This window comes from Triticum urartu, chromosome 3A (assembly GCF_056163025.1).
Source record: "Triticum urartu cultivar PI428250 chromosome 3A, HENAU_Tu73, whole genome shotgun sequence".
Lineage (NCBI taxonomy): Eukaryota > Viridiplantae > Streptophyta > Magnoliopsida > Poales > Poaceae > Triticum > Triticum urartu.
In genome coordinates, this window is record NC_141875.1 from 8,429,252 (window position 1) to 8,456,588 (window position 27,337).

The 27,337-nt window shown below is 49.3% G+C and overlaps 1 pseudogene across 1 annotated transcript; it reads right to left on the reverse strand.

Moving 5' to 3' along the window:
* Positions 1-1,190: 1,190 nt before the first annotated feature.
* Positions 1,191-26,345, reverse strand: LOC125529204 (uncharacterized; annotated as a pseudogene). The gene is made up of 14 exons (XR_015599241.1): positions 25,620-26,345; positions 25,257-25,522; positions 24,721-24,916; positions 22,485-22,661; positions 22,002-22,266; positions 9,532-9,603; positions 9,289-9,389; positions 9,057-9,213; positions 5,235-8,936; positions 3,106-4,614; positions 2,870-2,952; positions 2,511-2,638; positions 1,873-2,264; positions 1,191-1,779 (listed from the first exon to the last, which is right to left on the reverse strand). The product of XR_015599241.1 is annotated as an uncharacterized LOC125529204 (transcript).
* Between the last annotated feature and the right edge of the window lie 992 nt (positions 26,346-27,337).

Genomic DNA, 27,337 nt, shown 5'->3' on the forward strand with positions numbered 1-27,337 from the left:
AATCAAAAGCATCGCAAGTGGCAATCTAAGAAGTCCATATCAGCACCTACATGACTACATCACTAAATCAACGCCAAACTATCTAGGTGGACTACTCAGAGGTGTAGTCCATGAAACCGGTGATCGTGGAGTGCTACCACGTCGGGGCATCCCCCACGGTTGTTTGTGCCACATGGGCGTTTGCTCGGCCTTGCGTCCGGGTATAGCCTTACTTTGTGCTTGGCTGTCTGATGTGGGATGGGAAAATGCAGCGTCGTCTAAAAGTGCCCTCCGTGCTCATCCTTTGGTGCCACATCCCATATCTCCTTTTCTTCTTGATGCGGCGCTCTCCTTCCATTTAAATCCAAGAGCGGGGCAAAATCTCTTGCGAATGTAGCACGCCATCCACGCTGTCTGCAAACAAATCTGGCCAGCCAACCCACTCAGAGACCTGCATGTCAGTGCCCCGGCTGTTGGGTTGGCCTTGTCGGCCAAAGAAGGACATGAAAAACGATCATCGTTATCTGTTGTTGGTAAATATACAGGATCACTTGCAGACCATTCCCAAGAAACATCCTTGAAATAGTTCACTTAACCTTCTTTTTATGTTTCAAATAGTTCGCTTAGCTTCTGAGTTGCAGTTGGTCTTTGCGTTAACTGGCGCAACGGGTCATCTAATATATATAATAGCCTTGAGTGGAGCAAGTCGACACATGCAGCAGTGTCACTTTGGCGGTCTTGCTAGGAACTCACCTTCTACACTACATCATCATAACAGCAGAGTGAATCAAGTCGACAGCACAGTCATGATCACACACAAAAGAAAAAGGTCGCGTATTTGATGGTTTAGCACCATCATCATAAGACCTTCTGCATTTGCGAACACATACGTACATGTCACCACACGCGACGATCTGGGAATAGTACTTGTCCACTTCATTCCCTGCTTATTTGCTTTGGTGCATACACAGCTCGGCAGTCAGTCAACTCAACAACAAGTGAGTCACCTTGTTGTGATTTCACAACAGTGGATTCACCAAATGACAGTCTGAATAAATCCACTACAGCATATATAGGAATAACATCAAGGTTAGAATTGCCGATTTCAAAGCGAACGATAGCGGTAGTGCCTCAACCAAAAAATATTACATGGATGGAACTGAAATAAGAAAGAACAAATTATATGCAGCAGCATAGCACTCACTTTCTAATCTTTTGCGGGAGATCAGTGCTGTGCAGCACTGGTTTGACATCAAGGAACATGCATCAGGTGAAGTACGATATCGTTTCATTTCAAGTCGGCAAGATTTGCTTCTACTATCGAAGATGCATGTAAATAAACTTGGAAAACCAGGGATGATTTATAACTTCCACCATCACAGACATCTCTGGGAGAGTAAAGCTAACCAGGACAATAGGGCATGACTCAAAAGCCTGACTTCTATTCAGTGTTCACCAGACAGACTCACAGACACAAGTTGCGTTCAGCAAAACTAACTTTACAAGATTTGTGCCACCAGAGTGTTAAACAGGTTATTGCACCTGTCACGGCTGTTCAAGGAGATATACGCTCAGCTTAGAGATAGACTTGGTAGTTAGCTTTCATATCTATCTATTGTAACCATCTCTATCCCTTTCTCTCCAAGATTGTAATCTCCCGTAAAATCTCAACCTCTCTGTATGCGCATCAGGATTATTTGCGCCCCTGCCTATAAACACGAAGCCGTCTCCTCCAACGAGGGCAAGACGTTTCCGCATCTCGCACACAGAGGACACCGTTAGTCAGCACATGTTCCTGCCCTGCACCAAGCCCACAACAGGGTGTGGTTGTAAATTTGCAATACATAAAACAAAATGCTTCTATTGATGAGAAATACAAGAATGAATGTGTACATGTAGGACTGACACGTTACACAGATCTGGGAATTTGGGAGGCCATCCTTGGGCAGTGATTTCAGGGCAGGACAGCCACATATTGATAAAATTTTCAGAGAACTTGGGAGGCCATCCTTGGGCAGCAATTTCAGGGCATCACAATGTTCGATGCTTAAGTCTTGCAGTGAACTTGGGAGGCTACATATCCCTGGGCAACGATTCCAATAAAGGACAGACCGAGATGCTTAAATCTTGTAGAAAACTTGAGCATCCTAAACTTTGCAGAGTTGGGAAGCCAGCCTTGGGCAGGGACTGGCATGTCTGAATCCGTAATAACCTGAGACCGGAAAGTCTATGTTGCCTCTGGGAAAGTGGGAATACAAAAAAAGGCCTTTTGCATTTGTGTCCGGCTGCAATACAAGGCAACATATACATGTCACCTCTGGGCATAGTGACCAAAAACACAAGCGAAACGACTATGCAGACGATGCACTACATGCACGACAGCTGCACGATGTCAATCTAACCGACTGCTCCGCTTTTACAATATGAATGGACGCACTGATATGTTCTTTCGTCCAGAAATCGTCTGCTGTGCATCGTGTGTATAGCACTGCTCAAAACACAAGTGACGTGCGTGGTTAGACAACACATACCTGTCCTCTTCATCCCCTGCTCGATCTAGTACGTACATACACAGCTGGGCAGCCACAACTCAAGAACACACAAGTGACCTTGTTGTGATTCCATACCAGTCAGTTCACCAAATGACAGTATAAATCCCCTACAACATAGGAATAACAACAGGGTTAGAATTGCCAATTTCACAGCTACAAGGACAATAAGAACATAAAAAAAGTTGGTTATGTCAATAGCCTTTTCAATTCCAATGCTCACAATCCAGAACAACTCAAAACATATAGACAGTACAGTCCTGCAAACCAACATGTTGTGAACAAAATTTGGAGTACAGTGTATGGAACTTGGGAGTTGGGATGATTCTGCATGCACTGACCAATTTCCTGTACGGGACAAATCCAGATCTTCATGCTTGCACTGGAAACTCGGAGCTGTACACGTACAAAACAAAGAAGAGCCCTGGACAGCAGATAAAAGTGAGTGGCTTGTTCAGGTGAAATTGGCAGAAAATGCAACCAACCAAACGCAAAGAGAATAATCACTCTGAGTTGTTACAAGGTTAGGAAAAAACAAAGGGGAAATCATGGGTACAGACAAGGAAGTGTTTGTTACCTGATTAATTAGTATCTGATTATTGGGATGGTGCCCTTCAACTTGCGGCACTGCCTCATTAGCTCCTCGCTGTTGCCGCCAAATTGGACATCTAACACCCGCAGGGAACTTGGGAGGCCACAATTGGGCAGTGATCTCAGAGCGGGACAGTCCTGGATCGTTAAGTCTTGCAGAGAACAAGGGAGGCCATCCTTTGGCAGCGATTCCAGGGCATCACACAGACTAATTTCTAAGATTTGCAGTGAACTTGGGAGGCTGTCCTTGGGCAGAAATTCCAAGGAAGGGCAGGCATTGATCATTAATAATCGAAGAGAACATGGGAGGCTGTCACTGGGCAGCGATCTGAAGGCACTGCAGAAGTTGATGTCTAAATTTTGCAGAGATGTTGGGAGGCCGTCCTTGCGCAGCGATTGGAAGGCATGACATAACTCAAACCGTAATTTCTTGAGGCTGGAAAGTCTTTGCAGCCGTGATGGGAGGCACTGCAGCTTGTCACAATTGTGAAACTCGAGCTCCTGCAGGGAGGTGAGGAGCTGAAGGGCATCCACTTGCTCCTTGGTGAAGCACTCGAACTCATGAAGGCCAGAAAAGAATAAGGTAGTGATGGAGGAGGAAAGAAGGCTGCAGATTGGCACAGTAATGAAAGCTGTGAGGTCATATGTGTCTAGCTTCTCAAGTTTGAAGGATGTGGCCTCTTTGCCATGCATCCGTGGGGACTCGGAACTAGCAAATAATTTCCGGGCGTTATAGATGGCTAATTCTGTGAGGCAACAGTGGGCAAGGAGAGACCATATGCATGAGGAGAGGAACTTGGGGCAACGAAATACGCTGAGGTAGCGGAGGCCTTGAAGCGAACTGGAGAGTAGGCTTAGCTCTCGGCAATCTATGACACCCAAATACACTACTAACGACCGAAACCCTTCCCCCCGCGCCGCCACCCGCGAGGCGGCCGGGGCGGACGCCCAGATCCACCCGCCGTCGGCCTCCCCTCCTCCTCCCTCCTCCCTCGCCGCCGCCAGGGGGCGCGGCCGGGCAAAGCCCGACCGGCGGCGGCGGCGGCGGGGCGTCTTCTTCCTCCTCCTCCGCGCGAGACGGGGCGGCGCGGGCTCCTCCTTCATGTGCGGACGCGGTGCGGGAGCAGGGTACCGCGGCGCGGCGGCGCGCGCCCCCCTGGCGGGCGCGTGGTGTTGCGTGGCCGGCTGTGCGGTGGTGCGCGTCTCGCCGTGGTGGCCGGATCCGCCCGGCAGGCGGCGCGGGCTGCGGGCGGCGTGGGCGGCGGCCGGGTTCCGGCTTCGGGCTGCCGGCGGCTGCGCTGGTTCCTCTCCGTCGCGGGCGTACGGCGGTGGTGCGGTTCGGCTGATGGCGGTCCGGCGACCTGGTGGTGGTGGCTGGCGGTGCGCGTGGTGGTGGTGCTTCCACTTGGCGGCTCTCTGTGCGGGGAGGCAGGGGAGCGGCTTGGACAGGGGCGGCGGCGTCAACGGCGTGCCGGCTGCAGCGCGAAGGCGGGAACTTTACGGGTCTCGAAGATCCCAGCCGGGCCTGTGCGGCCACGGGCCTGGTATGCTCCTGCTATTGCGTCCGGTCAGCTACCGTCTTTGACGGTGGAGGTGGGGCCCTCCCGCGTGCCGACGATGTTGCTGCCCTAGTCCCGGCTCCTCTTCTTCTTTGTGCGGACCATGCTTCACGGTGCCGTGGTGAGACGGCGTGGGAAGCTTCGTGACCGGGTTGGCGCAGGGTGAGGGTCTGTTTGGTGGCGAGCTCTGGAGTGCCTGAGGTGGAGGATGGGATCGGGAGAAATCCCTGTTGGCTTGGCCGACACCGACGCGGTGGCGCTTGTGGGTACCGCCTGACCTTCCTCGAGGGCGTCGGGGCTACCCTTCCTCTCTCCTCACAGCGTACCGGGGGAAACCCTTGGCAGCAGCGTCGTCATCGTCGCGTCCCTTCTTGGAGGTGCTGATTGGTACCGGTGCTTCGGAGGCTCGGAGCTTGGTGGGCGATCTCCGGTGGGTGCAGCTGCCACGAGGCTTCTCCGTTTTTTGTCGATCCGTCGTTGTTGGCATTTGTTTCTCTAGTATTTTCTCTTTCTTTTCTTTTGGGCGTGACTGTGCTGCTTCCGCTCCAGCACCTATCGTTGGATGTATCGGTTGGTTGCTTTGTATACAAAGCGGGGGGAAACCCTTTTTTGGCAATTACTGATCCCCAATCTCTGTAGACGGGGAGACGAGAGCAAAAGTCCACCTTCTCCTCCTGCTGCTATTTCCTCCTCTCCTCTTGTTGTTTGCTGCTCCACCACACCAACCCTTGTTATACTTTCACAATCAGATATTTCCAACTCGCTGAGATCTTGGAAATGAGAGAGCAACTGTGTCAATTCCTTCTCACCAGCACCGCAAGACTTGATCTTGAGGCGTTCAACTGGTAATCTGTATATGACATCACTGTCACTGTCAGCCGGCGACAAGACATTACTATTACTCGAATAATCTATTTCAAGGGACTTTAGAGATGTTAACTTCTGCAGGTGAGCCAGTGGGAGGGGAGGGCAGTCATCCATCGTCAGCTCTTTTAGATTAGCTAGATTAGAGAATGCCAACACATTCCAGAACATGGCATCTTGACCTCCCTGCCCTGTAATCCACAAACTTATATTTGGCCTTCTTACTGTGTAATACCCATGTTTTTTTGAGTAATACAGCTCTTCCAAACCAAGGGTCTGCTCCTCTTTTCTAAAGAAAAACAACTCTTCCACACCAGATCCTGCCCGCTCTATCTTGGCAGAGCATGGAGCAGGAGTCCAAGGAACAGGAGGCAACGACAACAGCTTCGGGCAGTCCATAATCTTGAGCTCCCGCAATCTAGGAAACCAAGTCATGTTTGCAGCTTCTTCCTCTAATTGAAATCGTGTAAATGGAAGCTCCATGAGTTCACAACAGTCTTGAACAATGAGCACTTCTAGCTGAGAGAACAAATGACAGGTTCTATTGTCAACCAATTTTCTCAACCTTGGTCTATTAACTAATTCCAGCCTTTTCAGATTTTGAAATCTCTGACCCGGGATACAACTTTGATGCTCTTCACCAAGCTCACCAACAAACCACAACTCTCCTAGAGGTGGAAGAATTTTCCAACCTATATCATGCAGACAAAGAGATTCCAAATATTCAACTGAGAGGCTCCCACCTAGCCATGACGGGCAAGTAGCACCTCTATGGCCTCGAATGTGCAGATCTAGGAGATTGCTATGAGGTTTAAGACTTTCAAGAATATAATCTTGTACAGAATTCATATTTTCCCCATATATACCCCAATGTAATATTAGCTTCTCCAGGTGATTTTTGTGTATCAAGTTTGCTTCATTTGCTTCTTCCTTTCGTTCAACATTCTCAATGTTATGGATTCTCAGTGACCCACCAAGCTCCTCAAACTGTCCTATCTGCCTTAATTCAAAACCGCTATCTTGGTGGACAAAAAAATGACGCAACTTTACAAGGTTGCTCACTTTTTGAACTGAAACCACAGGGTTGTTCATTCCTATGGGAAAAACAGGGCGGACATTGTGTTGCTCAATAACTAGGACCCTCAGGTGATAAAATCTTGAGATGTTGCTGTTCAAACTTAATTTTGCATATTCTCCTGTAGTTATCCTTAGATAACGAAGATGGACAAATCTCGGAAGGCTGCGGAACACATCCTCCAAAATGTAACTATATGATGCCTCTGACAGAAGAATAACACGAAGGGCTTTTGCCTCGGCAAACAGATCACCAAAGGTCCTTTCAAAGCTTCCATGGAACTTTCCAAATAGCATCACGGTTTGTAGATACGGAACCTTCAACTTATTTTTTAATGTACTCAAGTCCCTCTTAAAATCATCAAAGGTCACTCTATCATTGACATCTCTCTCATCTACAATGATAGACAAGTGGCGTACAGATAGGGAAGACTGTACATATCTCACATTAGAACTAGATATGCTAAGACACTCCGAAGATGAAACTTTCGCTGCCAACTCATGCAGTAGGTCATGCACCACATAACAAGGACTGCCATCATCTTTTTCACTCTTCTTGAGAAAACCAAGATTAACCAAGTCATTTAAATAGAACAGCCCAACATGTTCAAGTGTTTTCCTTTGATTACATGAATCTAAAATATCGAGCGCTATCCATAAGTGAATCAACTCTTTGCTACCAAACTCATAATCTTCAGGAAACAAACCGCAATAGCAAAAACACTGCTGGAGATGGAAAGGGAGATAATCATAGCTTAGCTTCAGAGCTGGCATAATGTCATAGGCGCTGGTTTGAAACTCCCATTCTTTGCTTTCCAGAACTCTTCTCCAATGGTCCAATGTAAGCTGGTTTCTTAGTAATCTACCTACAATTTTTGCTGCAAGTGGGAAACCCTTTAACTTGTCCACTATTTTTCTTCCAACATCAAGCAATTCAGGATGGTTTTTCCATGGCTGTTGGTGACCAAATACATACGCTTCAAATAAATGCAAACAATCTTCAGTTTTTAAGCGCTTCAGGTCTAATGAGAAATCAGTTGTTTTTGCCATTGTTGCCGTCTCAGGAATTCGAGTAGTGACAATAACCATATTACCTCTTGTCTCTCCGTTTCCAAAGGGTGCTAGCAGTTTTTTCCAGTCATCCTCTTGACAACTCCACACATCATCCAAGACCAGCAAGAATCTCTTATGCTTTAATCTTTGTTCAATAAGCTCTTCTGCAGTAGCATTTTTCATTTCATCATTAACCTTAGGGATCTTCTTCACAATCTCTTGCGTCAACCTATCGGTATCGAAACTCAGAGAGACACAAACCCAAATATAAACATCAAAAGAGCTCTTCACTTCTTGATACACATGTTGTGTGAAAGTCGTCTTCCCAATACCCCCCGGGCCAAAAATTGGAAGCACGGTGAGTCCATCGACACAATATTTTCCATGGATAATGCCATCTACAATGTTCCTTTTCTCGACATCCCTCCCAAATAACACTGGCTCTATTATTCATGGGGTGGTTTTGGATCTGTTTTCGGCAATGCCTTGGGTAGGTTTGCAGGCTCTAGATCAAGGATTTCCTTCACCTGAGCACATATGGGACCCAGCTCCTGCACAATGTATGCCATCCTCTTAGACATTTCCACACGATTAAACTTCATTTTTTGTCTATCTTCTAGTGGTCCCTTGGATGATTCTGAGATGCTAGTGTGAGCATCATCTTGGACGGATGGGAATTGTTTAGCAACAGCATGCTCAGCACCACGAGCACCGGAGGCTCCCTTTGATATTGGTATGCATCCACCACCACCAACACGCTGCCCGCCACATTTGCGGACAAAAGATAGGCATCCTTGTTTTGCATCAACTTCTTGGTCATCAAGATCGCTACGACTAGCATCACGGAAGCATGAGGAGAGCTTGAATTTATTAGCAACAACGGCTCTGGCGTTGTGCCGCACATTGAGACCGATGCTTTGGATGCGACCCCCGGGATGGTCATCGGCGGCATCATAGGTGCTGTCAAGCTTGTCCTGGAGGCGGAAATAGTCGAGCTCATCAAGCACATCATTCGCCTCATCTGCCTGCTGCCGCAGCATGTCCATCAGCTCCTTGAGCGCAGAATTGGTGATGTCCCTTTCTTGAGTGGTGCACAGTATCCCCTTCGCACGCAGCAGCTCCCTCCTGAGGGCGCTGATATTGGCCCCAAGACTTCCGCTGGCCGCCCATTTCTCTAGGAAGCCATCCGAAACAGGTGACAGCGCCTTGCCTACCACCCACGCTGCTGCACTGATGGCTGCGTTCATCCTCACGTTCTCAGATGATGCTGCATGCAGGAATAGGAGTGCACTTGCCGTTAGTCACTAGCAACTTAGTAAGCAGCAATACTAGTTTTGGAAAGAAGAAAACAAAGCCTAGAGCCAGAGGAAAATAAAAGTCGACTTACACTAAGTGTCTAGCTGTGGGTGTTGGAGATCTCCAACACTAGGTGTTGAGACTTGCGATCTTGCACAAGGATGCCAGAGAGGTCAGATGAGTTCATAAACAGAGAGTTTGCCGTCGAGGCCCGGTTTCTAGCTAGGATCTGCAAAACCCATTGGCATCTGCAGGAGGCAGAGCAACCAAGTTCAGTACACTCATACTTTTTATCGAGATACTACTAGCCGATCAATACGTACCTGCTGCTCCTACTCAAAGATGATTGGTCCTTGGCGTCGGTGGACAGATGTGCGGTGTAGCAGAGCAGGAGAGCTGAGCTGGATGGCCGAAGGATTCTGGCCTAATGAAAAAGGAATGTGCTTGCAGTTAGTCACTAGCAAGTAGCAATACAACAATTGGAGCAATTCATAAGAGCACTTGCCATCTCTAAAAAGGCAAGAAAAAATACAGATCCCGGAGGGAAAGAAAAGTTCTTCACTTACAGTGGGTGTTGAGACTTGAGATCTTGGTGCAGAGAGGTGCTTCTAGCTAGGAGCTGCAGAACCCATTGGCATCTGGATGCAGCAGAGCAACCGAGTTCAACAAAAAAAAACACTTTTGGAGATACCGCTTGTTAAGGAGTCCTTATTAGTCTATGTTTAGTTTCCTTGCACCTCAAGTCATGTGTAATATATATATGCCTCTTGGGCCTTCAATAAAGATAAGTTGCTTTCCTAACATGATATTAGAGCCTAGGTTTAGGTCTCCGGACGCCGCAACTCGTCCTTGCGATCCACTATTTTTTTTCTCGATCGATCTGTTTTTCTCTGGATCGATCTCGTCTTCCATGGCACCACCAGCCCCGCGATCCGCCTGGCGCCTTGACTGCTCGCCCAGCTGCTTCGGCGTGGGCACCTCGTGGGCCGCTACCTGCCCCTGGATCGATGGCGGCTGCCTCAGATCGGGACCATCGCCTCCTGTGCGCTCGGCTGGGGCGCTCGGCTGGAAGCACCTCCAGGCTGCAGGAAGGCTCCGCTCCACGTGCAGGCCCGCCCGTACAGCTCCAGCAGCCTGCGTGTTGCTCTCCTGCAGCTGCAGGCTTCTGTCCGCACACGTTTGCCTGCAGCTGGATCTCATCTTGGCCAACGCTACTGCTTCCTGTGGACCGCGTGTGCCCCTGCTGGCTGGCTGCTGCTCTGCTCCCGCACGTCCATCTGCGTGTTGCTGTTGTTCCGCTGCCCTTTGCTGCTCTACTCAGCTGATGCGTTCTGCTAGCCTACTTGCTAGTTGATGCGTTCCTGCTAGCCTATTTGCTAGCTGCCGCTGCTGATCTTTTAGTCATTGCATTAGTCTGGCATGTGCTTTTTCTATATTTTTCGCTGCGTCCACCAAATTCGTTGATATTTTGTGTTTTCTCATGTCATGTGAGTCCACCATACCTATGTCTGTCAGCCTTTTTCTGGTCATTGTCCTCTCTATAGAATTTCTGTGGCCTCTCTTTGCATTGTTGATCTAAGCCCATTCCCTTGCCGCCGAGCTTCTTTCGCCATTGGTTTTTATGGGCCATGATTCTTTAAGCAATGCTTTATTCTCTTGATGGACCATCTTCTTTCGACAACCCATCTTCTCTTGATACTTCTTTTGTATCTTCTATCGGTGCGGTGTCTTCCTCTGATGTGCCATCTCTTCATTATCCCCTTTGGCGACTCGACAGGTTTTGAAGACTCTTCATGCTACGACGACACTCTCAAGACACGGATTTGGATTATCATTTTTTTTTTAGTATTACACTTCTTCAAATGCAATGCTATTGCATACGCTTTGCATTTGAGGGGGGGTGTTAAGGAGTATTAGTATTGGTCTAGGAGTCCTTATTAGTCTATGTTTAGTTTCCTTGCACCTCAAGTCATGTGTAATATATATATGCCTCTTGGGCCTTCAATAAAGATAAGTTGCTTTCCTAACACCGCTATCTACGCAGAGTGTAGTTACCTGACTGGCTGCTCCTATCCAAAGATGATTGGCGCAGATGAGCCGGCGGCGGCAGAGAGTAGCGGCAATGAAGAAGAGAAAGGCCGAGCTGAGCAGGCTGTCTGAAACAAACTGAAAGGATGGGGTGGGCAATGGCTCAGGAATGGGGGTCCGTGTGAGATGAATGAGATCAGGGTGAATTATTGATCTCCAACGGTGACACTCGCATGTCATGTTGTGTGCACTGCAGGCCACCAAGGACTGCAGCAGTTATTGCTCTGAATCAAATTATTGCTTCCAATAATTCAAAAGAGGACATGTAGAGGACACCGGCCGCTGTACAAGTGTAGAAGAGGGCTGAACCATTCATGTCACTCACTGCCTGTGATATCTCCACAGCTGCTGTATAAGTCTCAGACACAGATGAGAGATTTTATTCAGATGATAGAAACCTAACCGAGTACAGAGTGTAAAGAGCGATGACGATTCAAATGATTCCAGAAACATATTGCATGGTATCTCACAAGTAGAAAGGAAACGTATTACGGTATTAGTATATTGTCAACTGAACTCTCAACGCATGCAAGAGGTTAAAACTCGCCAACTTTGGGTACTAACTAGTACTAACTTTAGATCACTAAAGTAGTGATCTAAACGCACTTATATTCTTTACAGAGGGAGTAATTATTAGCACACACTCTACCAAACCAAACCTTTTTCTTGATGCCGTGTAGGTGTGAACGTTGGAGACACTTGGAATAATGGAGAAGAAGACAGCTGAACCAACTGCTTATACCTATAGCTATGTCTCTTTCTGCAGCTGCTGTATAGTAAGCCTCAAGACAGAGAACGCAGTTTTTGTTCATTCAGACGGGAGAGAAACCTACCGATGATGATTGAAGTGGTTCCAGCAATGGTCGGGTTAGTACCTAATTAACATATTGTATTGCCAATTAAACTACCACTAGAATGACTAGTCTCAACCTTATTAGTAAAAAGTTGAATGCCAACCAAATCACTCGGTTACTTAGTATACTTGTCAACTGAATGAAGGCTGCAACTCGCAACTCCAAGCCCTTCTTCTTCTTAAAAAATTCTCACAGGAACTCTTCCAATGAAGAGCTTAATTGCCGATCCGATTGGGGTTCGGATGCATGCGGAGCGGAGAGCTCGAGGAGGTGGCAGTCAGTCGTGGTCACCGTTGCACGGCGGTGGCCACATTAATCAGCATAGGTGGGCTGCCAACGTTGGAGGACCGCATCGTGTCTCTACTGGCAAACTGTACAACAAGAGAGATGAGGAATTCATGTCTGGAGAGCTGTGGTGTCTCTGCAGTTGATGTATAAAAGCATCTCCAGCCGTGCATCCAACAGGCCCCTCTACTACGTGTGAGATTTGACACACTTGGTAGTAAAACACATACCACATGATGTGTGGTTTTCATCTCTAATCATAATAACGTTGTACACACACGCACGCTCCAAAAACTGAATATTGAAAAACAAAACCCTTTCATTCAAGCCTGAGCGGAAAAAAACATGCTGTGCGACTGTGGGACTGTGAATCCTTAGAGATGCTTTGAATAGTGCAGGACGGACAGCCGGACAGCAGCCTCAGAAGAAGACAACTGAAGCAACTTCTCATGTCACAGCCTGCTAGTGCCATGTCTCTCTCTTTTTTTTAAATAAAATTTGTGCCATGTCTCTCTCTGCAGCTGAACACCTCAAGACACAGAGGACAGAGCTGGCTTGGCTGAGTCTGAAACTCACTCTGAAAGAATGGAGTGGGCAATAGAAATGGGGGAAAGACAGCACACTCGGTTTGAGATGTTGGTGAATTATTGATCTCCAGGTACACACTCACATGCATGACTGCTCACATGTCACCAAGAACTGCACTCACTACCAGAATAACTGGCGATGCCGACGGCCGAACCTATGCCGACGGGCCCCATCGGCATAGATTGGCCTATCCCGAAGGCCCAGCCCAGGCCGTCGGCATAGAAAAGCCGTCAGCGTATATCAATCTATGCCGACGGCACCCGTCGGCAAAGCTCACCCGTCGGCGTCGATAGAAATATGCCTACGGTGGCCGTCGGCATAGAGAAGGCCGTCGGCATAGCTCGTGGGCCCGGCTACCCGGACGGAGACGGCCTTTTGACGGCGTCAATCTACGCCGACGGGCTAACGGCGGCCGTCGGCATAGACGCCACGTCATCGATCCGCGTCGCCCGACACGTCATCGATCCGCGTCGCTCGCCTGTCCGTGGGGTGGCAAATCTATGCCGACGGCCTGGCCGTCGGCATAGGTTTGGCCCATGGATGTTGCCACATCACCGATCCGCGCCCTTAGGCACGTCATCGATCCGTGGCCATGTGCGCAGGTATGCCGACGGCCTTGCCGTCGGCATATCTCTACTTTTTTATTTATTTTTATTTTTTTACTTATTTTTATTTACTTTTCCCTGTTTTTTTCACAACATAAATGTGCCTTGTCTAACACAAAAAAACATACCCAGATGGTATATCGATTGCCCCCCTCACGAACGTTGCTGCCGCCGCGCCGTGCCCCACAGCGACGCCGGAGATGGGGGGCACACCCCGGAGCTGCGTGTTGGGTGCCTGCGCTAGCCACCACGCTTTCACAACCGTAGGAGGGCCCAAAGCAACACCTAGCGGCATTGCTACCCCCCAGGTACACCCTCCCGTCTAACCGGGCCCTCATACATGCGGGGCGGTGTGGTGCCATGTCTGAAGAGGCGGGACGGGGGCCCTGGGGGATAGCAATACCACCGGAGCGTCGCACCGGGCCCTCATACATGCGGGGTGGTGTGGTGCCATGTCCAAATTAGAGGCGGCACGCGTCTCCGGGTTGTGCCCCCGCTCACGGACGGCGCCGCCGCCGGCACCTGAAGGGGGGAAACGGACGCGTCGGGTCTACACGGAGGGGATCTTACTGTGGGTTTGGCCCGGATGTTGCTCTAAAGTGTTCGTATGGGCTGACCTAACACGACCGGGTAGATAGTTCCACTGGTCAAAACCCGTCCGTGCAAAGTCAAAGGGCTAGATCCCGTGGTCAAACGCTACAGGGTTAGGCAGGACGGGGGCCGTGGGGGGTGGGGGTAGCAATGCCACCCGAGCGTCGCACCGGGCCCTCATACATGCGGGGTGGTGTGCTGGCATGTCCGAAGAGGCGGCACGCGTCTCCGGGGTGTGCCCCCTCACATGGACGGCGCCGACGCCGGCACCTGGAGGGGGGAAACGGACGCGTCGGGTCTACACGGAGGGGATCTTACTGTGGGTTTGGCCCGGATGTTGCTCTAAAGTATTCGTATGGGCTGACCTAACACGACCGGGTCGATAGTTCCACTGGTCAAAACCCGTCCATGCAAAGTCAAAGGGCTAGATCCCGTGGTCAAACGCTACAGGGTTAGGCGGGACGGGGGCTGCGGGGGGGGGGGGGGGGGGGGGTAGCAATGCCACCCGAGCGTCGCACCAGGCCCTCATACATGCGGGATGGTGTGCTGGCATGTCCGAAGAGGCGGCACGCGTCTCCGGGGTGTGCCCCCTCACACGGACGGCGCCGCCGCCGGCACCTGGAGGGGGGAAACGGAGGTGTCGGGTCTACAGGGAGGGGATCTTACTGTGGGTTTGGCCCGGATGTTGCTCTAAAGTGTTCGTATGGGCTGACCTAACACGACCGGGTGGATAGTTCCACTGGTCAAAACCCGTCCGTGCAAAGTCAAAGGGCTAGATCCCGTGGTCAAACGCTATAGGGTTAGGCGGGACGGGGGCCGTGGGGGGTAGCAATGCCACCGAGCATCGCACCGGGCCCTCATACATGCAGGGTGGTGTGCTGGCATGTCCGAAGAGGCGGCACGCGTCTCCGGGTTGTGCCCCCTCACACGGACGGCGCCGCCGCCGGCACTTGAAGGGGGGAAACGGACGCGTCGGGTCTACAGGGAGGGGATCTTACTGTGGGTTTGGCCCGGATGTTGCTCTAAAGTGTTCGTATGGGCTGACCTAACACGACCGGGTGGATAGTTCCACTGGTCAAAACGCGTCCGTGCAAAGTCAAAGGGCAAGATCCCGTGGTCAAATGCTACAGGGTTAGGCGGGACGAGGGCCGTGGGGGGGTAGCAATGCCACCCGAGCGTCGCACCGGGCCCTCATACATGCGGGGTGGTGTGCTGGCATGTCCGAAGAGGCGGCACGCGTCTCCGGGGTGTGCCCCCTCACACGGACGGCGCCGACGCCGGCACCTGGAGGGGGGAAACAGACGCGTCGGGTCTACACGGAGGGGATCTTACTGTGGGTTTGGCCCGGATGTAGCTCTAAAGTGTTCGTATGGGCTGACCTAACACGACCGGGTCGATAGTTCCACTGGTCAAAACGCGTCCGTGCAAAGTCAAAGGGCTAGATCCCGTGGTCAAACGCTGCAGGGTTAGGCGGGACGGGTGCCGTGGGGGGGGTAGCAATGCCACCCGAGCATCGCACCAGGCTCTCATACATGCGGGATGGTGTGCTGGCATGTCCGAAGAGGCGGCACGCGTCTCCGGGGTGTGCCCCCGCACACGGACGGCGCAGCCGCCGGCACCCCCTACGGCCCCCATAGCGCCTAACCTCCCAGGGTCCCGGTGTCACGGTCGTCGCACCGGGTACCGGGTCCCACACAGACAGTAAACTAAAAATCTAAAAATGTAATAATTGAATTGATTAAAAACTCCGGTATTCATCATTGAAAACGTACTATCACTCTGAAACCTTTAGTGCTCGGGCACCGGGCCGGCTGCCCGGGCACTGAAAGTTTCAGAGTAATTGTCCGTTTTCTTCATATAAGTCTAATGAATACCGGAGCTTGTAACGTATGGATTAGTGAACTATTTAAACAGGTCAAATTGCTTTCTCCTCGGCGAGGTGGGACTATTTTAAAAAAAATTGTGGTTTGCATATATGCCGACAGCCTAGCCGTCGGCATAGGCCTCCCATCTATGCCGACGGCCGGGCCGTCGGCATATGTGCACGTTATCAACTCCCCCGGCTGCTGACATGTGGGCCCAGGCCTATGCCGACGGCCATGCCGTCGGCATAGGGCCAACTTTATCCGCACCGCACCCGACCGCACCCGACCTCCTCCACTCATTTTCTCCCTCAACCGCACCCGACCCCGACCCCAACCGCCGCCGCCCACCTCCTTCGCCGCCCGCCCTGAGCACGCCACCGCCCGCGCAGCCCCGCCCCGAGCACGCCCCCGCCAGCGCCTCCCCGCTCCGACCCGCGCCGCCCCACCCCGAGCCCGCCGCCGCCCGCGCCTCCCCGCCCTGACCCCGGGCCGGCCGCCCCGCCTCGACTCCGGCGCCCCGCGCCGGCCGCGCCGACCGCCCCGCCCCGACCCGCCTCCGACCATCCGGCCCAGACCACGCACCGCCCCGCCCTGACCCCCCTCCGGCCTCCCTGCCCCGACCCGACGCCGGCCGCCCCGCCCCGACCCCCCGCCGGCCTCCCCGCCCCGACTCCGCGCCTCCCCGCCCCAACTCCGGCAGGCCCTCTCAAAGGTGAAAAATTTATGTATTTTTAGTGTTTTTTAGTAATTTTGTAGCTAGTTAGATAGGTATTTAGATAGATATTTAGATAGTTAGATACCTAGTTAGATAGATAGTTATATAGTTAGATAGGTAGATGGTTAGATAGATAGTTAGATAGTTAGTATGTAGTAAAAAAAATTGGTTAGATGAGGTGCTATATGTTGCATATCTTGCAAAAAAATTGGTTCGATGGATTAGTCAATGATTATGACGAATAGGTGATAATGATGATGATGAATATGTGATGACGATGATGAATATATTGTTAATGTTTTTAGTTTTTTTTGCCTACATGATGCAAAAATAAATTGACCGTCGTCCGATGGAATTTGCAGGCTTTGTGGTGTTGCATTTCATTAAAGTGACCGTCGTCCGACGCGTTGTTCCCTGAGCATCCCTCTGTTGTTCGACTCCTTCCCCTACAGCCGAAGGTGAGCTACAAGTCCATCTCCTCCATTTTGAAAAATTGCATAAGAAGGCACCGGAGTTGATAGTCAAGCTAGAGAAGATCTTTCCACCAGGCTTCTTTACTCCGATGACACATCTCATTCTGCACCTCGCGAACGAGGTATTGTTGGGGGGCCCTGTGCAAAATCGCTGGCAGTACGGCCCTGAGAGGCAGAACAAGCATCTCCGACGGAAATGTGGAAACAAAGCTAAGATTGAAGCTTCCATAACTGAGGCAGTTATCCTAGAGGAGGTGTCAGACCTCAGGACATCATACTATCCAGACCACGTTCCCCATCTGCATAACAAGGTGCCTCGATACAATATAGAAGAGCCCAAGTATCAACCCAGGCTCGATCTATTCAACGTGCAAGGTGGGAGGGATGGGGCCTCGAAATCTTATAACATGCCACGACAAGAGTGGGAGGACCTCATGTTCTATATCTTGCACAACATCAAGGAAGTTGAGGAAGTGTGGATGAGGTAATACCACTACACCATTCCTTTATGTCTTCCACATCATCATGTTTCATGTTCACTTAGTCCCGGTCTAACACCGCTTATCTTTTTTTAGTGATTTCGTTCAAGAGGAATGGACGGGAGTGAATCCTCCTACTGAGGCGGAGGCACTTACTCTTCTCCGTCATGGAAACCCTGGACGTAAAAATTTTGTTGCTTGGTTCATGGAGAAAGTAATTTTCCACACTCCCCTATTAAATACCTACTTCAACATTTATTAGTTAACCGAACTAATGCACGCAACAATTTACATTATACTTGTAGGGAAAAGATCTGAACATATCTATGGATGATGAATTGAGATGGGTTTCCATGGGTTTTGACCCTGCCGTCATGACATGTAAAAAGTATGATGTGAATGGGTATCGCTTCCATACAGAGGAGCACCAAAACAGCCGCCCCGATCCCAAACTATAAATACTGGAGTGTACACCCCCGGTCAAAATTCAGTAGACTACTACGGAAGGGTACAAAATATATACGAGGTTAAATTCCGCCAGGGGCGTGAGACCCTAAGTCTGCCTGTGTTCAAATGCCGATGGTTCGATCCGCGGGAGGGGGTAAAACATACGCCTTCCATTGGTTTGGTCGAAGTTAAACCATCAACCGTCTATGCCGGAGCCGATCTCTTCATTGCGGCTACCCAAGCTACACAAGTATATTTTCTGCCTTACCCATGCCAGAAACTGTATCTAAAGGGTTGGGAAGTTGTGTTCAAGGTGTCGCCACATGGTAAGCTACCAGACCCGAATGAAGACGATTACTACAACATTAACCCCATGACATACGAGGGAGTGTTCTATCAAGAGCAACCTGATGATGATGATGATGATGTGGTTAGAAACGATGACGCTAGACCATTGGGTGATGATGATGTGGACCCAAACTTCCATGATGCACGGAATGATGGTGAGACCATCGTCAATGAAAATGACATACTTATGCTAGAAAAGTTAAACGAAGACGCTGACGACGAGGAAGAGCCTCCACCTCCGTCGGACAACGAAGATGATATGATTGATAGTGATGATGAGACGGACCGAGAAAGAGGTTACAACAGTGATGATTCATATGGGTTCTAGCAGATGTACGTTTCAAGTATTTTTTTTCTATAGTTTAGGAATATGCCTTTTTATGCATTTTTATTATTGTGTTTATTATCATGCCTTTTCCTTCATTTCATTAATTTACTAATTGCTTTTTCTCTTTTCAATGCAGGTTCGTGGAACATGGGCAAGGGGAAGGCCGACGTCGTGGGTTTCCTACGCAAGGTCGTCGGCCTGCCTAGTCGGAGTGGTCGAGCACGTAATCCTCCCCCTCGGCTACTTGACGATGACTCCTCACAGGGAGGTCAAGGGAGAGGTGCCCCTAGAGGAGGAGGGGGCGGGGGGAGAGCCTCTAGAGGACGAGGTGCTGGGGGGAGAGCCACTACAGGGGGTCGCGGCCAGAAAGAGCGCACCCTCACCGACTTAGGGGTGTTGTCTTCGAGGCCCTCCTCTAGTGAGGTACCCTCCTCTAGTGAGGCAGGCGAGGAGGAGGAGGAGGAGGAGGAGGTGGAGGAGGAGGCAGGCGAGGAGGAGGAGGAGGTTGGGGAGGGGGAGGCAGGCGAGGAGGAGGGTGGTGGCGGGGATGATGGTGGTGACGGGAAGGGGGTTGACACGAAGGGGTGGCTGCGTGGCAACGCAAAGCTACCAAAGCAGGTTCCTGCTACTGAGGAGCAGAAGTGGCTCATTGAGCCCACGGGAAAAGAGTAAGTGGTTCATTATGTTGCTTGTCACATGCTTATTCCGGTTGTTATTTATTTTTCTTGTGACATGCTAATAGTTCATTCTTTTGCAGCAACTGGATATATTCTAAAGGGGTCTGTATTCCCAACGGCGTCTTCACCGTCTTGCTGAAGTTATATTGGCCGGGGTTGTACTGTCCTGATCCAGTCAGGCAGCCGGACCGTCGGGTTTTGGCCACGAGCTGGGACCACTGGGAAACGGCCCGTCACGCGGACCATGAGACCCATGCCAAGGCCGTGATCACTACTTTCTGGGTGAGTTCTCTTCAGAAGCACAAGTCCATTCTAGTTTCATGAATGATTTAACTCATGGCTTCTCCCATTCTTGTTTCATGCATGATTGTAGAAATTCTATCGAGTTCTTCCGGAGCACAGGGCTAGAGCGGACCAGATTGTGCTGCGCCAATGCAAGAAGAAGGCCCGCCAGATGCAGTACGAGGTGCGCTATGTGGCCATCTCCACATACTACCACGACTATCTTGGTGTGAAGATGACCAAGGAAGAAGCGTGGAGGATGGGCATTACCTTGGAGAGGCCCGAGTTCTTGGCGGTAAGTATAAAAGATTTTTCATTATGCTTTCATATATTATGCTTTCATTATGCTTTCATTACCTTGTGGTACATTATGCTTTATGCTTTATGCTTCCATAACACCAATTTGGACACACCTACATGCCATTATGCTTTTATTATGTAGGTGTGTCCAAATTGGTGTTATGGAAAAGACGAGTCCTGGGCGGCACTGGTGGCTCTTTGGTGTGATGAGGCTGGAGCCTGGGCGGCTATGAGAACCAAAAATAAGGCTAACCGAGGGACGGAGGGAGTACATGCTCAGGGAAACCGAAACCACTATCTCCACAAGGCAGTTAATGTATGACTAACCCCATTAAACATTTTTCTTCTTCTATTTACCATCACTTTCTTATGTATGACTAACCTCTGTTTGGTGGTGCAGGAGGAGAAACTGAAGCGGCCGCTCACACATGCAGGCGTGGGAGATCGCCCATACGCGGAAGGACCCCAAGCCTGGCGAGCCCAAGTACTACGGCAAGAAGACCGCAGAGAGGAAGAAGGCCTATTCCGAAGCGTATCTGGAGTTACATCCTGACACACCTGACCCCATTGCGGCACCTCTGGACGACATGGCGGTGGTGAGGATGGGGCCCAAGGAGCACGGTCGGGAGGCGGTTCTCGATGCTGTGATCACTCCTAGTATCTCCTACACACAGCTTCGTCGGATCGACCCGAGCCTGAGCCAGCGCACGAGCCAGCCAGTGACTAGTACACAGTACCTCTTTCAGGAGCAACAATCTGTAAGTATTTTCCCTCTTATCTTCATTTCTCACTTCATTTTCCGCATTTAGTAGTTTTATGAGTTCCATCATGTCATACCGTAGGCCTACATAGAGTACACACGCCAGGAGACCATGGCGTGGCATCAGAGGCTTTATGAACACCATGTGCAGAGGGATAGCCAGATGCAGCAGGCTTTTCAGGATATGGCGGCCGGCAGGTGTCCTCAGTTCCCTCCAGCACAATGCCCTCCAGCACAACCAGTGCTGATGAGCTTTGAGGAGTTTGTGGCACAGACCGCTGGCCCCTCGCCGGTTAGTTCATCCCCAATCTATTCACCCAAAGCATGTCATGCCTTTCAACACAGTCATATATCCCGTGCATATGTCTTTTCAACATCCAGGGAACAGGTGGATCTACCGTTGGTGGTGGTCTTCGCAGCACTCCGGAGACACGGAGCCCGACCACTCCGATCCACGGAGGCGGAGGCGGAGGAGGAGGCGGTCTTGGCGGTAGCGCTGCCGCTAGCAGTGACGACCTGGGCTTCGGCGGTCTTGGCGGTGACGACCTCCGTGGTGCTCGACGTCCTGGCGCTTAAGCCTTTGGGTCACATTGTGGCGGTCTTGGTGGTGATGATACTTATATGCTTGTGATGTTTCTTATTGTTGTTTGTGAGATTCTTATGCTTGGTGGTGATGATACTTATATGTTTATGCTTTGCGATGCTTCTTATGATGTGTGATGATGAATTTGTTCTGTGATGCTGCTGGGCCAGCTGTTATGTGATGCATATATTTGTTGTGTGCTGTATATATTCAAATGAATTGAGCTGAAACAAAACAGAAAAAAGAAAAAAAAACAGACAGAAACTATGCTGACGGCTAGGCCGTCGACATAGAGCTGCCGTGAGCTCCCAGTGGCTGCCACGTCGCAGGTAGTTTCAAACTAAGCCGACGGCTAAGCCGTCGGCATAGGCCTGCTCCAGGAGCTCCCAGTGGCTGCCACGTGGCAGGTCTATGCTGACGGTCTAGCCGTCGGCATAGTTTCAACCTAAGCCGACAGCTATGCCGACGGCCAGACCGTCGGCACAGACCTGCCACATGGCGAGCAAGCATTGGTCAGCACTTGACGGCGGCCGCCGTTAGGCGATAACGTTGCCGACGGCCTGGGCCGTCGGCATAGATGTACGGACGCCGTCGGGATAGGGCCTATGCCGACGGCCTTTCTATGTCGACGGCATTCCTGGCTACGGCGACGGATATGTTGCCGACGGCCCTATGCCGACGGGTGCCGTCGGCATAGGCCTGTCCCGACGGCCTTTCAGGGCTATGCCGATTCCGGTAGTGACTAGTTGCATGTCTGGCCAGATATACCTTGGAATTGTTGCTCTGAATTATTGCTTTACATAATGAAGGACATGGCAGCTCCAAAAACTGTAAAAGAGAGCCCAATCATCACTTTGGACATGGTACAGGAAGAGAAAGAAAAAGGTCAGGCAGCTTGCCATTGTGGGACTATGGTGCATCCAGTGGAACCCGAAGAATCGACCATCAATGACAAAGGTGGTAAACATGTTAACCGGGAGGTTGCAGAATCTACAGATGCCCCCAAAGCCATTCATCTCATCTGAAAATCATCCTGTGGTGTAAATCATGGAGAGCATGCTGCCACAAATTAGTAAACACTGAGGCGTGTAATATATTTGGATGTTTCCACTACATTAGTACCTGATGTATGAATAATGATCCTTCGACATGTAATACTATTACTAGCTATTTGTAATCAGAAGTTCAGAATCACATCGAACTTTGTTTGTATTTAAAAAAGGGTTAAAAATACAGTGATAAGTTGGTTACCTTGTTCTGATGTGCCGGCGATTTATCTCCAGTTCAGCATTTCCTGCAGTGCATTCATCCTCACAGAACTCCTCGTGAAACATGATTACGCCATCTGATTGTCACTTCGAATGTGCTGAGAATATCAGAGGATCCATGCCACCTGATGTATTAATAAATCTCAGCAATCCATGCCACCTGATGTATGAATAATAATCAGCCGTCAGTTGTCACCGCGTTATAGTGCAGGATCACATAGCTTTAATTGACACTAGTGGCTGGGGCGCCACCTGGTGGCGCCTCTTGAGTCGGGACTGTGCGCACTAATCAAGCTGACGAATTAGTTAACGTCCCTGTATGACAGGATTCTTATATCAATCCAAATGAGTAATAGTTGCATGTTGGTTGTTAGTTGTTACAAATCCAAGACATGGCGATAGAACTGCAGCAGCAAGAGTGTTCATTGATAAAGCAGAGCAAGCATAGTAGTTTCATACATGTGTATTTGTTTTGGTGATTCTACCGCGCATAAAATGCCAAATTTAAAGAGTCGGAGAGCACATATATCCTTGAGCATAAATTTCTGAAGTAAGGTTGAGGTGAAGAGATAATATTTCTGAAATAACGTTGAGGTGAATAATGTCTTCAGTCCGTGAAAGAGATGCCTACATATACTTATGAAGCATAAATTTATCATTGAATTCTTCATGTGATTTATGTGTTAGCATTTCCTGATGAACAATACCATAGCTATAGACATCACCCATGCTTGAGATTTCCCTACCATGTCATACTCTGCAATAATATTTTGAAACATAAATTTCATGAGAGGAAAAAAAATGAAACATGATATCGGCTAGTATTAATAAGACCAAAATACATGTGTGGTGTGCCAATGGCGGGTCTCCAGATAGCGATCATATGTGTTACCATGTTTGATCTGTACATTAGACGACTTGTTTGGTGCTATGTTGGATTTTTACATTGGACTGACTTGTTTGTTACTTGTTTTGACTCATGTATATGAACATCCGGTGTCGAGGAACTTTCTGATTTCTATGTTTTTCCCAGCAAGCGTGGGAGTTAAAATTTTCTTTACAACAAAACCTAATGGTGGAGGAACATAGGCGATATCAAGGTTCGGTGTACTTGGAAAGAAAAGGTGAAACCTAGATCCCTATGTCTGCCTGCGGGCAAGTGGAAATCGTCTCCTTCAGTTTCAGCAAAACTTTCCAACTCAGCCACAAAGAAATCAAATAGTTTGAGTATTTGTGCTTCTGAAAGTAACTAAACCATGTAAAAAAACAAGAAATCTAATAGACGGGACTTAGTAGAGCAATCAAATTCTCTTACGGCGGATATCAGTACCATTAGATAAGCTGGAAAGGGAACCTCTTCATATTGTTGGACAACACATTTCTTACTATTAGCAATGGAGCTAAATATCTGATCGTTGACTGGTTAGGAGGCATGTGGTAATAAGTTAAGGAAATAAATAGCAATTACTCTGTGGTATGAGCGTATAAATAGTACACTCATAGAAAAAAATGGTCAATTTAATCTTAGAACTGTATCCCTCTGCTCCTAACCTTCTAAAAAAAATTCACTCAAGAGTCCAAACATGAAGTGATGATCCAACTGGATTTGGACTATCTTCGTCAACTGGTCCTTAAGTTCATAAAAAATATAGTCACAGCTCCCAAGTCCCAACACATGGGAGATTAGATTGTATTTAAGCTTAACCAAATACCAAGTGTAAACAAGAGTTTTATTCCCTATTATGGGACATCAAGGGAATAAAGATGTGTTGTTGGTATGACCTTCCCCTAGCCCTAATCATAATCCAAAAATATTTATGATTAGAGTGGCTCCTCCGTCTGTTCAGTCTTTCTAGAACAAAAACACCAAAATCTTTTCTAGATCAAAAGGAACTAAATTAGCATATAAGAGGAACTGAAAATATTGATATCATATATCGACTTGCAGCTGCGCAGCTGAGTTGTGAATTTGTAATGTAACTTCTCTTTTGCTGGATACTGAAGCTGGGGATTATCATGAATGTTATTGAACTTCAGCACCTTGCATAAAAATAGCAAAGCTAGATACCAGCTCAACTAATGCATACAGATTGTTCTGAAAAAAAAATTTGGATTGGTTTTCACTGTTCAACAATATCATATCGCTTACCGTCATGTCAGTATACTTAGGCATATAGGCAAAATATAATGCATCATATTATTTCCTTGAACATACCTACCTTTGTGGCATAGATATTTTGTAGTTCTATTTGAGTCATTTTAGAATCCTCCATTTTCTTCGGCTCTTTCTTCTGATAAATTGTCAAAAGAGCTTATTGCATCATCCTGGATATTAACATCAGAACTATCATCTTCAATAAGTTTCCGAAGTTGCGATATACTCTACTTTGTGGAAGCTGCTGGGTGAGAAGAAACCTACACAAAAAAGGGTAAAATAACAGAACTCTTTCAGGTCTATCATGTGCATTTAGAAAGGACAATAAAGTGTTGCTTACTATGTAAAAGTGACATGGACACATGCGCCTTGATATTTTTAAGCCTCAACACAGGCATGCTTGCTTGCATTTGACATTCAAGGAAAAAGAAGAACAATTAAAAAGGACGCCGCCTACTTCGAGTTAATGAAATTTTAGAACTATGTCACCAGCCCAATCAACTCTATTTTGCAAGGGTGATCTAAATTATCAGCAGTGGGACTTGTTCAGTCTTAGATCCTACATAATAATAACTGCATCGAGAAGGATTGAATTTTAACCTGGAAACCATAGGGCGGAGACATCAGCAAATAATTACTTCCCTCCCACAAGCAGCAAAAGGGTGTGTTAATGGAAGCAAGTTAGTGCTCTTGCAGCGTACACATAGAAATTCCACATTATTGACCCAAATTATCTCACCGCCATCTAGAATTCTTTAGAGACGCCCACTTCCCTGTGCAGCCCATGCTACATCTCCTTGCTGCTTACTTCTTTTTACTCTCTAAACTTGATGTTGTAATTGACTTTCGAGTCTCTTAGTGACAACCTGCAGAGGGACAGATCGATGATGAATGGAATCAACCAGGTGACAACTGACAAGTAGTGGTCAAGAGGAGACAAAAAGAAGTAGGGGAAGAACCAACCATCATCGCAACTCACAACTTGTCCTCACCAGCGCTTGGCAACGTTTCCCATGAACCAACCACCGAGCTGACGACAACGTAGACGAGAAACTTATCTTTGAGAGGTGGTCGGCGGCCGTTGATGAGCACCAGCTGTTTGTGCTGCTCCTGGACGACGACGGGCGCCATCGGGCCATGCAGGCATGATGCAGCGGCGCCGTACTTGCCGGCCGGGCGCGGTTGGCTACTCCCCCTCCTCGCGTCCAAACGCGACCCCTCCTCTCCCTCTCCTTGGACATGTCTGGCAGATCGACGGAGCCGACGGGGTTCTCTCAGGTGTCATGCGTAGATGGGCGAGGACGACGATGTCGTCCAAGCCCTTCCTCCGGTGGCAAGGGCGGCGAAGTCGAAGGATTTGTGGTGGGAGGAGACGGTTGCGTGGACTACTGGATTTGGGATGCAGGGGAGGAGATGACGGCTGCCTTAGTGGGGAAGTTTCCTTTCTATCTCTCTCCCTATTTTCACAGAGGGAGGTGTTACCTGGGGATGTTTCTCGGGAATGATTTTTCTATCGCCACAGTGAAATCGCGACGCCTACGTGGACGTCGCCACGATGCGCCCTTTGCGCGACCGTTAAAGGGTTTAATTTGACAGATAAAACGCAACAACCTTATCCTGCTATTTCAAGCTTCAGTATTTTCTAAAGAGCATTCTTCAATAAGCGAGATTGGGGTTGAGGTACAACTCGTGCTCAGATTGAGCAGTGCAAAACAGAAGGAGATGGAATTCGTGCTTAGATTGAGCAGTGCAAAACGAAAGGGGTTGCTACCTTAGGCGACGCAGATGAGGAGGTGGCGGCGGATCTCAACTGGAAGCGCGATGTGGCGGCATACTGGCATCTGTGGACTCGATGGCCGCCCTACAGGATGACGGTCGCTGCCGCCGCCAGAGCAGAGCACCACACCGCCGGGGGTCATGGTCCTAGGTAGGAAGAAGACCCAACCCAACCCGCTAAGTAGGAACGAAAGGCCCAGCCCATCAAAACCAAGCCAGACCAGGCGCCACTAAGCCCAGCAAGAGACCTGCTGTTTTTTATTTCCCGCTGTTGGCTATTATGGATCCTCACATCCGAAAGTAATACTATTTGGGAAGTGCTACGTGTCTGCCTACCGGCGGATCTTTTTTAAAAGATCCGCCGCCTGGCGAGCCGTGTGATCTAGATTGCTCAGCACACAATTTCTCTTTGCAACAGGAGTATTGTTTCAGAAACATCGGTGACTATTGCAACAAAAGCTTTGTTTTCAAAACACATCGGTTAACAACAAATGATTAACCGTTCGGGACACCGGCGGTTGGGCTTGCCCGGCGATGCCTGATCTGGATCGGGACGCCTTGTAGCCTTCGTCCCCCTGCTAGGTGTGCTTCTCCATACGGATCTGGGTCGCAAGACTTGCCGATCCTCGATATGGACGGAACTGGAGGTGAGGATTCAGATCGGGAGAAATCCCTAGTCGACCTTTCGGCCGCGGCGGCGCTGACACCCGAGGGCGCCACTTTCTTCTCCATGGAGACGCTCGTCAGATCTGCTTCTACTTCCACCGCGTCATTTGTCTCCCGGGTGAAAGCCCTAACTGTGGTGGGTGGAGACGCCGCCTTTTCTTGAAGGCGCTGCCTTGGGAGCTGTGTGACTATGGACACCTTTGGGAGGGCGTTGGCGGTGATCTGGATTAGGAGGTGGA